Source organism: Priapulus caudatus, unplaced genomic scaffold (assembly GCF_000485595.1).
Source record: "Priapulus caudatus unplaced genomic scaffold, Priapulus_caudatus-5.0.1 Scaffold1158, whole genome shotgun sequence".
In the NCBI taxonomy this organism is placed as follows: Eukaryota; Metazoa; Priapulida; class Priapulimorpha; order Priapulimorphida; family Priapulidae; genus Priapulus; species Priapulus caudatus.
Genome location: NW_014578219.1, coordinates 60845 through 71346, shown reverse-complemented (window position 1 = coordinate 71346; position 10502 = coordinate 60845). Strand labels below are relative to the sequence as shown.

The window sequence follows — 10502 nt, the reverse complement described above, 5'->3', positions numbered from 1 at the left end:
CGGACAGGCCGCGTGTGATCAAATACAGAAGCGGTGATGAAATAATATAAGGATATATATATATATATATATAACATAGTCTACATGTTTATAAATTCACAGTAGAAGTACGATCGAGCCACAGAGCGCGCTACCGCTAGCCACTGCGCGCATGGTGAACCACCTCGCTCACTGTGCAGCACCTACGCCGTATGTCTCTTACGTCTAGCTCTAATCGTAATACTAGTTTCTGCTGAGTGGGTCAGGGTCACCGATAGGCGGAGCTGGCGTGTCACACCTTGCTGGGGGCGGTATTTCGAATATGTTCTATCGTAATCCACGGCGCATGGCCCGCGTGTTAAGAGGGAGACTCCCTTTACTCTGCTGCTTATTGCCGCGCTAAGTCACCCGTGTGAGCGCAGGCGTTTAAAGGTCACGTATGTGCTTTCTCTCTCGTCCCCCTTTCTTCTCCTTCTCTCTCTCTCTCTCTCTCTCTCTCTCTCGTGCGCCTGTTCTCCTCCTTCTCTCTCTCGTTTCTCTTCTCTCTACTCTCTCTTTTGCCCCTCTCTCCTTGGTCTCCTCTCTCTCTCTATCTTGCCCCTTCTGCCTCTCTGCTCTCTACTCTCTTCTGCTCTCTCTTCTCTCTCTCTCTGCTCATCCTCGTCTCTCTCCTCAATCTCTTTTCTCTCGCTATGGATTGTATATTTTATTGTTTTCCTGTCGCGTCTTTGCCTGGTTTTTTCTCCATCCTTCTCTGTTGATATTTCGTTCTCTGTCCCTCTGTATCTTTCTCTCGCCGTCCCCGTCTCCTTTGTCCTTCCTCATCTCTCCTTTTCTCCATCTATCATTCTGTCTTTCTGTCACCCGCCTCATCTTGTTGGGGTAGAGAGAGAGAGCGAGGGAGAGAGAGTAATCGGATGTGAGATTACAAGATCAGGAGAGGAAACACATCGCCGATTCCTTCACGTATTATGCTCGCGCAATTAACATCGGAGTGTAAATTCGTTGTTGTCACGATATCGCTATCATTTCACCAGCGATGTTATATATCCTCCGCTCTCTTGTGTCTCGCCATGCTAAAACCACCGCACTCGGAAAGAATATCGTTTCACTGTCTCGTCGTTGCTATTGTGGCTTTCGCATTTTTCACTTTTATTATTGCCAATTAAGTGCAATTTCCTGCAAACATTAACCACCACATCCTATCCCCGTCTCTCTTGACACTAGAAAACTGGTTCCTTGGCGATAAAATATCAAACAAAATTAGTGTTATAATCTCGTTATAGTTTTCATAACTCCTACACGAACTCAGTGTGGCTGGAGGGTGAGACAGCAAATCAATATAGAAGTATATAGTTGGAGTTTATCTCGACGACAATCTCGGGATAATGTGAGGATGTCAGAGTATAGTCGTTGAGTTGATGCCAGCATAAGGAACACCTACACTGTTCTGTCGATATTTCTCATTTCGTGCACACATCCACGATGTATATGCGTAATCGATCAACGTAATCGATACGAAGCGGTGATTGATTCGCGATGCTTCAGCGACATCATCAACCGTTTGATCTTCAGAAGAACATCCCAGAAGCAGCGGTGAGATGCAGATACGTGCGCATGCGCGTCTCACGCCATCGGCAGTCTTTGATGTCACGTTCACCGCCAGGTGTTCATCTGACGTTTAGTAGTACAGGTATCCGTGGTGACTGTCCGACTCACGAGTTCAGTGAAGCATCGTCATCATCATCGTCGTCATCATCATCGTCGTCATCATCGTCATCATCATCGTCATCCCCATTATCGTGTCGTCATCGACCTGATCAGTGTCAACGTCGCTAATCGTCGGCGTTATCAACGCGTCGGCTTGGCGTAGATCACTCGCACGTCGGCTGCCGACGATGAATGAAACGCATTCACGTGCGCGTGACGTCACGACGTCGGCAGCGATTCACCCGACGTAATGCGACGACGCTGATTCGGGGACGATGTCCTAAGTAATAAACAACGTTGTGCGGATAGGTGACGGGGGAGATGTCCTCGGTAATAAAACACACTGGGGTACGGATGACAGGTGAAACAACCTTCTGTTTATTACAACCCGCTGTCAACAGTCACGTGTTCGTTACGTCACAACCTGCGCGTCTCCTCACGACGCGCATCGACCTAGCGGCGGCACGACGAACTACTCCTCGGTCGAGCGATCTATCGTTGCCATATTAGGTCCCGGAGTTCTCCCGTTGTCGCCGCACGTTCTCGCACTTCTGTGTACTTTTCCGCACTTATTTGCTCACTCCCGCGTCTACACGCCTCCCCACGCCTCAGATTGTCCCTCCGTCAGTCCTTGGAGTTAGTAGCAGGAGCGCAAGCCGATGTTTATGTGTCCACGGAGCGAAGGTAGAGTTGGCGTGGTGTACGGTGGCTGCGCGGGCGCGTCACACGGTGCTCCTCATGTTATGACACGCTACGTCACGATACGACACGCTACGACACGTTACGTCACGTTACGTCATGTTACGTCACGTTATGTCACGTTACGTCACGCTTACGACACGTTACACACGCTACGACACGCTACGACACGCTACGACACGTTACGACACGCTACGACACGCTACGACACGCTACGACACGTTACGTCACGCTACGTCACGCCACGACACGCTACGACACGTTACGACACGTGGTACGTTGCCGTTTACACTGCCTTCACACGAGCCAGCACGCGCCGGCCCGCACACCAACACAGTGCCCGCGTGCTATCTCTCCAACGTAGCCACCCGCCAGCAGGGAAACACACGACCTTCCCTGGCACCTCCACGACAAACACCGCACGCACGCTAGATGGCGTCGTCGTCGTCCTCGTCTCGCAGACGAATAGCGTGTGAGCGCGCGTGGCGGCCAGCAGCAAACTGCTACTCGAAGGCCAGAGTCCCAGAGTCGTACATCTAAATCCCTCCCGTTCTCTATCCAGTCCACGCTGCGTCGGTCAATTAAACAGATAGAGCAGGAGGTGGGAAGGTGGGGGTAGGGGTGAAAATTGCAGCGATAATCACTGAAAAAAAAACCCCGTCACGCACACGCGACTCGTGCAAACATAGGCGCGCGCGTCACGTGACGGCGCGCGCGGGGGGGGGCGGTCCGGCTCGCTCTCGTCTGCTCACGCCACCCGCACCCAGCGCGCGCGTCAGCCGCGCACGCACCACGCACGCACGCGTGCCCGCACCCGCGCAGGCACACGCACACAAGAGATGTAGATACGTATAGATACACAGGCACGCAACGCGCGCGCACACATAATTACACGCACGTACACATGCACGCACACACGCACGCATGCACACACGCACACATGCGGCGCACACACACAGCGCACCGCCCACATAATTACACGCCACCGTACACATGCGCGCACACACGCACGCACGCACACACGCACACACACACACACACACACACACACACACACACACACACACAACACACACCTGTTGTGGGGGGCAATAATGGGATCTTTATATGTACAGCCTTCCCCCTCTCTCCACTCTCAGCGTATAATCGCCTCGTTTTCCTGCTCTGCACAACTAGTTAATTTGTCCGTAGTAAAGGGGAACAGCATGGACTTGCAAGGGACATGTGGTCTTGAAAATTGTAAACTAGGGCAAAAATGATAGGCGAACGATTGTTCAGTGGAATCTCACTATATGATGAGTTTCGTTTAAGAATATTTATGCATCCATTATATAATAGGTTTACTTTATTTTATTAATTACGATCGTGATCGTACGTATGTCGTAATCGTTTGTAATGTTTATAACGATAAAGGTAATAAATTTCCTGTGTGTTAGTAAGGTTTATTCGTTACACGTTGATAGGGTATTTTTTTGTCGCTTGATAATAGCCATTCCGACCAGCGAAAATGTGTTTTCCCACGTTTAGAAAATATTTTCTCTCTAATTTCCCGTCAAGTAATGAGCTTTTCGCGCTGCTCACAACGTCTCTTTCACCCATTTTAGTTTGGCATTTTCCCACATTTACGACCCATTTTGATCGCACACGCACACACAAAGCAAACTGTTGTTCCAACAGCAGCAGCCAGCAGCCAGCAGCAGCAGCAGGCAGCAGCATCACGCCTCTCTATTCCTCCAAGCAGAGTCCAAGGACACGTCAGGTCATACAAACGCGTACCCGTCCGTAACTGCGACTGAAAGTTCGTCTGCATGTGACGCGAGAACGTTAAATCGCCATCATCATCGTTCTCGCGGCAGCGGATGATGGAAGGCGGCCGTGCGCAAGAGGTGCAGCAGACAGCAGCAGACGAATACACGGAAAAAACAGAAACAGATGAGAACACGGAAAACAGAAGCAGACGAGACACAGGGAAACAGAGGCAGACGAAAATAGAAGCTAGCCAGACGATGCGGATTGACTTTTGTTGAGCGGCCGAACATTCGCAGTGTCACTGTGGCGTTATATACGGCATGATGACGGGTCTATGAGGACAGACCGGCGGCTGTACATTGTCGTACCCCACCCAAGGCTGCTATACTCACTTACCCTCATTCTCTATCTCTTTTTATTTCCTAATCTTGCTCTCCCCTTCACTGTCTTTCATTCACTTTCTCGTTATCTCCCCTTCTCCTCCTCGCTTTTCTCTCTCTCCCTCCCTCCTCTCTCTCTCTCTCTCTCTACGCGCGCGCACTCTCTCACCAAATTTTCGCCTCGCCCACTTTCTCACCATTTCGCTTTTACCCTTCCTGTCTCTCTCCCTCTCTCACTCAATCTCCCCTCTCTTCTTCCTCTACTCCTCTTCCCCTCGCTATCTCTATCCACCCCTCCCCCTTCCCTCCACCCACTCTTGCTTCCTTTAGCCTCTCCTTCTCTCATCGGTTCTCTCAACATTATAGCCCAGACATCGCCTTCGTTCTTCATTATAACTAATCGATCACCGTGGGGTAGAGACGAGATAGGTAAGGTAGAGCAGTGGAAACAAAAAGGGATAGAGGAAGCGGTGTGAGGAAAGAGAGACGAGGACGGAGCAGCCGAGAGACGAGAGAGAGCAGAGAGAGAGAGGAACCGATATGAGAGACAGGTACAGAGAGATGGGGAGAGAGACCGCAGACGAGGAAGAAGAGAGAAGGAGAACGAGAGAAAAGGAAAGAGAAGAGAGAGAGATGAAAGGAGAGAGAGAGAGAAGTAGGAGAGAGAGTGTGTGCTGACGAAAGCGAGGTTAGAGGCAGACCGGAAGAGAGAAAGACAATGGAAGTAGAATATAGAGAGGGAGCAACCGAGGAGAGAGAATATTATATATGACGAGATGAGAGAAAAGGCGGAGGCAGAGGAGAGGGGAGAGAAGAGAAGGAGACCGCGAGGAGCGAGAGATAAAGAGGGAGAGAGAGAGGAGAGTGCAGAGCAGGGAAGAGAGAGCATTAGAGAAGAGGGGAAGAGCGAAGAGAGAGGGCACGAGAGAGGGAGAGATAGGGGAGAGGAGCAGAAGCGGAGGCAGGAAGGAGGATCGGCCAGAGTAGAAGAAGAGAGTGAAGAGAGGAGGACTCCGGAGGCGGCGGAGAGCATGGACTTGAGAAGAGATGAGAGAGGAAGGAGTTTCGAGAATGAGAAAGAGAGACGAGATGACGAGAGGATGAGAGAGAGAGAGAGAGAGAAAGGAGGCAGAGAGAGTTAACGCAGTCGGCCGACGAGATCGTATATCGTGTAAACTTTCGCTGCATGCCTGTACTGACTGGCGTTGTAGCTTAAACAGCATTATAGTGTCGCCAGCTAAAACTCCGGCTGTTAGAAGAGAAAGAGAGGAAGAGAATGAGGAGCTGACATAGAGAGAGAGGCCGGCGAGAAGAGGGAGAGGAACGGAGAAAAGAGGGACGAGAGAGAGGAAAGAGAGAGAGGGGGAGCAGAGAGAGGAGAGTAGAGAAAGAGAGAGAGAAAGGAGAAGAGAAAAGAGAGAGAGAGAGCGGAGAGGAAGAGAGAGCGGAGTCGAGAGAGAGAGAAAGAAAGAAGAGGGGGAGCAGGGTGAGAGAGAGAAAAGGGAGGACGGAGAGTAGGAAAGATGAGAGAGAGCAGATGAGAAGAGTACTGAGACGAGATGAGGGAGACGGGAGAGCATAGATAGACTAGATAGATAGATTAGATAGCAATAGCATACGATAGAATAGATAGATACGATAGATAGGTAGTATAGATAGATAGCATAGCATATGATAGCATTGCGAGAGAGAGAGATACGAGACGAGAGAAAGACGAGGGAGAGAGAGAGAGAGAGAGAGAGCAAAGAGAAAGAGAGGAGAGAGCGTATTGCTGAGAGGGAGGTAGGCACCCCACCTGAACCGAAAAAAAATGGCGTCTGTAATAGTCATATGGCGGCAGCACCACTGGTGGTTCGCCCTCCCCATCTCTGCTATCAACTCAGGATACCTAGTTAATTTAGAGGATTCTCGCCTCACAACGCCTTCATTGCAGGCGATTCACTGGTAACCATTCATTCAGCTACCTACTATCATGAGAGCGAAGGCAGCGCTGACGAACAGCTCTTGCTCGATATTGAAAGCAATCAGCGATTGACAACAGATCTTGCCTCGATATTGAAAGCCAATCAGCCCGCTTGACAACAGTCTGGCTCGGTATTGGAAAGCAATCAGCGCTTGACAAACAGTCTTGCCTCGCGCGTTATTGAAAAGCCAATCAGCGATTGACAAACAGTCTTTGCTCGGTATTTGAAAGCCAATCAGCGATTGACAACAGTCTTGCTCGGTATTGAAAGCCAATCAGGCGATTGACAACAGTCCTTGCTCGATATTGAAAAAATTTACTCGGCTTAGAACACCACGATCGTTGTCATGCGTTTCCTCTTTCTCCTTCCATCGCGACCCGGAACCTTTTGGGGGAACCCTTACACTCCTCCTCACCCACATCGCTTGTCCTAGTGGCCGACTCCTTTCCGACCCCCTCCCTCGCGCGCAATGATAATAGCACGGCATCTGTAGCGAACACAAAGCCCACCGCTTTTCCTTCTTTTCCTTATTCACTTTCTCCCCCTCTCTTCTCTCTCTCTCTTCTCTGCCTGCTCCGCCGCGCGGTCACGAGCCAGTGCTCGCCTTTTTTCCTCCCTCTTCCTTTTATCGCTCTCTTCTCTCTTGGCTATCCGCTCTCTTGCTCTATTTTGCTCTCTCTCTCTTCTCTCTCGCGCGCTCTCTCTTTATCCTCTCCCCCCCCGGCCCTGCTATCGCTCTCTCTCTCACGGCGCAGCGCCTCTCGCTCCCCTCCCGTCCTTCTCTCTCTCTCCTCTCTCTCTCTCTCTCTCTCTGCGCCTATCTCTCCTCTCTCTCTCTCTACTCTCTCTCCCTCTCTCTCTCTCTCTCTCTTCTCGCTCTCTCTTTTGTTGTCTCTCCCTCCCTCTCTTCTCTCTTCTCTCGTCTCTCTCTTTCATCTCCCGTCCCTCCTCTCTCTCTCTCTCTCTCTCTTCTCTCTCTCTCTCTCTCTCTCTCTCTCTCGGCTCCCTCTCCTCTCTCTCTCTCTCTCGGGCTCTCTCTCTCTCTCTCTCGCCCTCCCTCTCTCTCGTCTCTCTTTCTCTCTCTCGCTTCTTCTCTCCCTCCTCTCTCTCTCTCCTCTCTCTCTCTTCTCTCTCTCTCTGCTCTCTCTCTAATCTCCTCCTCTCTCTCTCTCTTCTTCTTCTATCTCTCTCCTCTCTCTCTCTGTCTCTCTTTCTCTCTTCTCTCTCCTTCTCTCTCTCTCTCTCTCTATCTATCTATCTCCTCTCTTCTCTTTCCTCTTTCTCTCTCTCTCTCTCTCTCTCTCTCTCATCTCCCTCCCCGCTGCTCTCTCTCTCTTCTCTCTCTCTCTCTCTCCTCCCTCTCTCTTCTCTCTCGTCTCTCTCTCTCTCTCTCTCTCCCTCCCTCTCCTCTCTCTCTCTCTCTCTCTCTCTTCTCTCTTCTCTCTCTCTCTCTCCCTCCCTTCTCTCTCTCTCTCTCGCTCTCTCTCTCTCTCCCTCCCTCTCTCTTCTCTCTCTCTCTCTCTCTCTCTCTTCTCTCTCTCTATCTCTCTCTCTCTTCTCTTTCTCTCTCTCTCTCTTTCTTTTTCTCTATCGTCCTGCCGCGGCGAGCCAGTGAGAGTCGGTATAATTCGTCGGCAGACAGGTTCTCGACCTGACAGCAAACACTACGCGGCTTGTACGCACGGGGAAATGCCGAGCCTGTCTTAGTGGCGCTGTCGACCGGGCGCTGCAGCAGCAGCAGCCATCGTAGTGAGTAGTATGTAGCAGCAGCAGCGCAGCAGCAGCAGCAGCAGCAGCAGCAGCATCGTAGTGAGCTAGTAGTAGCAGCATGCAGCAGCAGCAGCCCAGCAGCAGCCAGCAGCACAGCCAGTAGTCAGTAGCTAGTAGCTAGCAGCAGCCAGCAGCAGCAGTAAGTGGTAGTAGTAGCAGTTAGCAGTAGTAGTAGCAGCAGCCCAGCAGCTAGTAGTAGCTAGCAGTAGGCTAGTAGTTAGTAGCTACAGTAGCAGTAGTCAGTAGTAGAGTAGTAGCCCAGCAAGCAGCAAGCCAGCAGCAGCAGCAGCAGCAGTTAGTAGCAGCCAGCAGCAGCAGCAGCTAAGTAGTAGTAGTAGCAGAGCAGCCAGCAGCAGCAGCAGCAGCGCAGCAGTAGTCAGTAGCCAGTAGCAGTACGGAGTAGCCAGCAGCAGCAGCAGTAGTGAGTAGTAGCACAGGAGTAGCCGCCAGCAGCAACAGTAAGTAGATAGTAGCCAGCGCAAACAGCAGCTAACAGTAGTAGTAGCAGCGCAGCAGCAGCAGCAGTAGTGGCTGAGTAGTAGCCAGTAGCAGTAGTAGTAGCAGCCAGCCCAGCAGTAGTCAGTAGCTAGCAGCTAGTAGTAGTACGTTAGCAGTAGCAGTTAGTAGTAGTAGTAGCAGCAGCAGCCAGCCAGCAGCAGCAGCAGAGTAAGTAGCAGCAGCCAGCAGCAGTTAGTAGTAAGCCAGCAGCAGCAGCCAGTAGCTAGCCAGTAGCAGCAGAGTAGCAGCAGCCAGCAGCAGCCAACGCAGTAGTTAGCAGCAGCAGCAGGCAACAGAGTAGCCAGCAGGCAGCAGCGAGCAGGAACGAAGTAGAGTTAGCTCAGAAGCATGCAAGCGGGAGAGAGCGATAGAATACTACATCAGAACGAGACGGGAGTGAATGACTGAGCGTAAGCAGCAGCTTAGACAGGGGGAGAAGCAAATAGCGAGGATAGACCGGAGCTGCGAGGACTAGATAGATAGACGGCAGCAGCTAGCAGCACAGTAGGCGTAGATAGTCCAGATAAGAGCTAGAGCGACGGCAACAACAACCAGTGAGTAAGCCAAGCAGCAAGCAGCAACAGTAGTATGCAGCCAGCAGCAGCCAAACAAGACGAGTAGTAGCAGCAGGCAAGACATGAGTCTAGACGCCGGGTAGCAGCCAGCAGCAAAACAACAGCTAGTACGCAACAGTAGATAAAAGGGGGCGACTCTCGACATAGAGTAGACGGGGCCAGCAGAGGAACACTCCGCTGCGCTTTGCAAGGGCGCGTAGAATAGCTGATCTGGACGGCTTATTAGAAAGCGGTTGACGGGACGGGCATTGTAGGCATGCCGTTGAGGGAAATAAGATGATAGAGCCCAGCACGGACGTTGTTTATCGTATATGAGGTGTGCGGCTGTATGCTTGCGTGGGGCGTAGGATAGATAGATCGGGTGTTTGCGTGGCGCGCTAATATAGATAGCTGCCGCTGGGATCGGGTCGCTGGTGCCGGCTGCGTCCGGATAGATAGATAGACCCGTGTCGGTTGTGTCTGGCGTGGGGGATAGATAGGATAGTCCGGCGCGTGTGCTGTTGGCGGTGTCGTGTGGGATAGATAAGACTGAGTGCGGGGGGAGATAGATAGACGGGGGGATAGATATGGATACTGGACGTGTGCGGTGTGCGTGTGGGTTGTGCCTGTAGCGCTAGCATAAGGGCGGCTCAGGGCGCCGGGAGGACGGGATAGAATAGATAGACCGGGGCCACCGCGGGTAGATACGGATAGTTAAGCAGCGTGGTGTACTGTGTCGGGGAAGTAGACTAGATAGACGGAGCGTGTATGTGTTACGGCCCTGGTGATAGATAGCATCAAAACGCGCAGAAAAACAGACTCCCCGGAGAACCAGAGGAAACTGGATAGTATAGATAGGACCCCGGAGACGTATCGCATCGAAATTAGCATTAATGGGATAGGATGACGTATCAATACAGGGTGTAAACACCAAGCAGGATATTCGGCGATGCCATAATCTCATGAGGGAGAAATAGAAAATAAGTGGAAATAGACGGGTTAGCAGGGAATAGATACGCTAGATAGATGGCGGTGTTGAACTCCGCATTATGACAAGTCATTGCAGCAGCGTAGGACTAGATAGATAGATTCCGCGTACCGCGCCTTCAAGAAATAAGAAACTCCGTAAATCCACTAAAGTAGGGACGCAATTTTTAGTAAGTGAAGATCACTACGGTAAGCCTTCAGTGATTGAGTCG

The 10502-nt window shown here is 51.4% G+C and overlaps 1 long non-coding RNA gene across 1 annotated transcript in view; it reads right to left on the bottom strand.

The window, feature by feature from the left end:
* The window catches only part of LOC106815616, a 19204-nt gene that overhangs the window by 2961 nt on the left and 5741 nt on the right, over positions 1-10502 (bottom strand). The gene's annotated exons all lie outside the window — the stretch shown is intronic.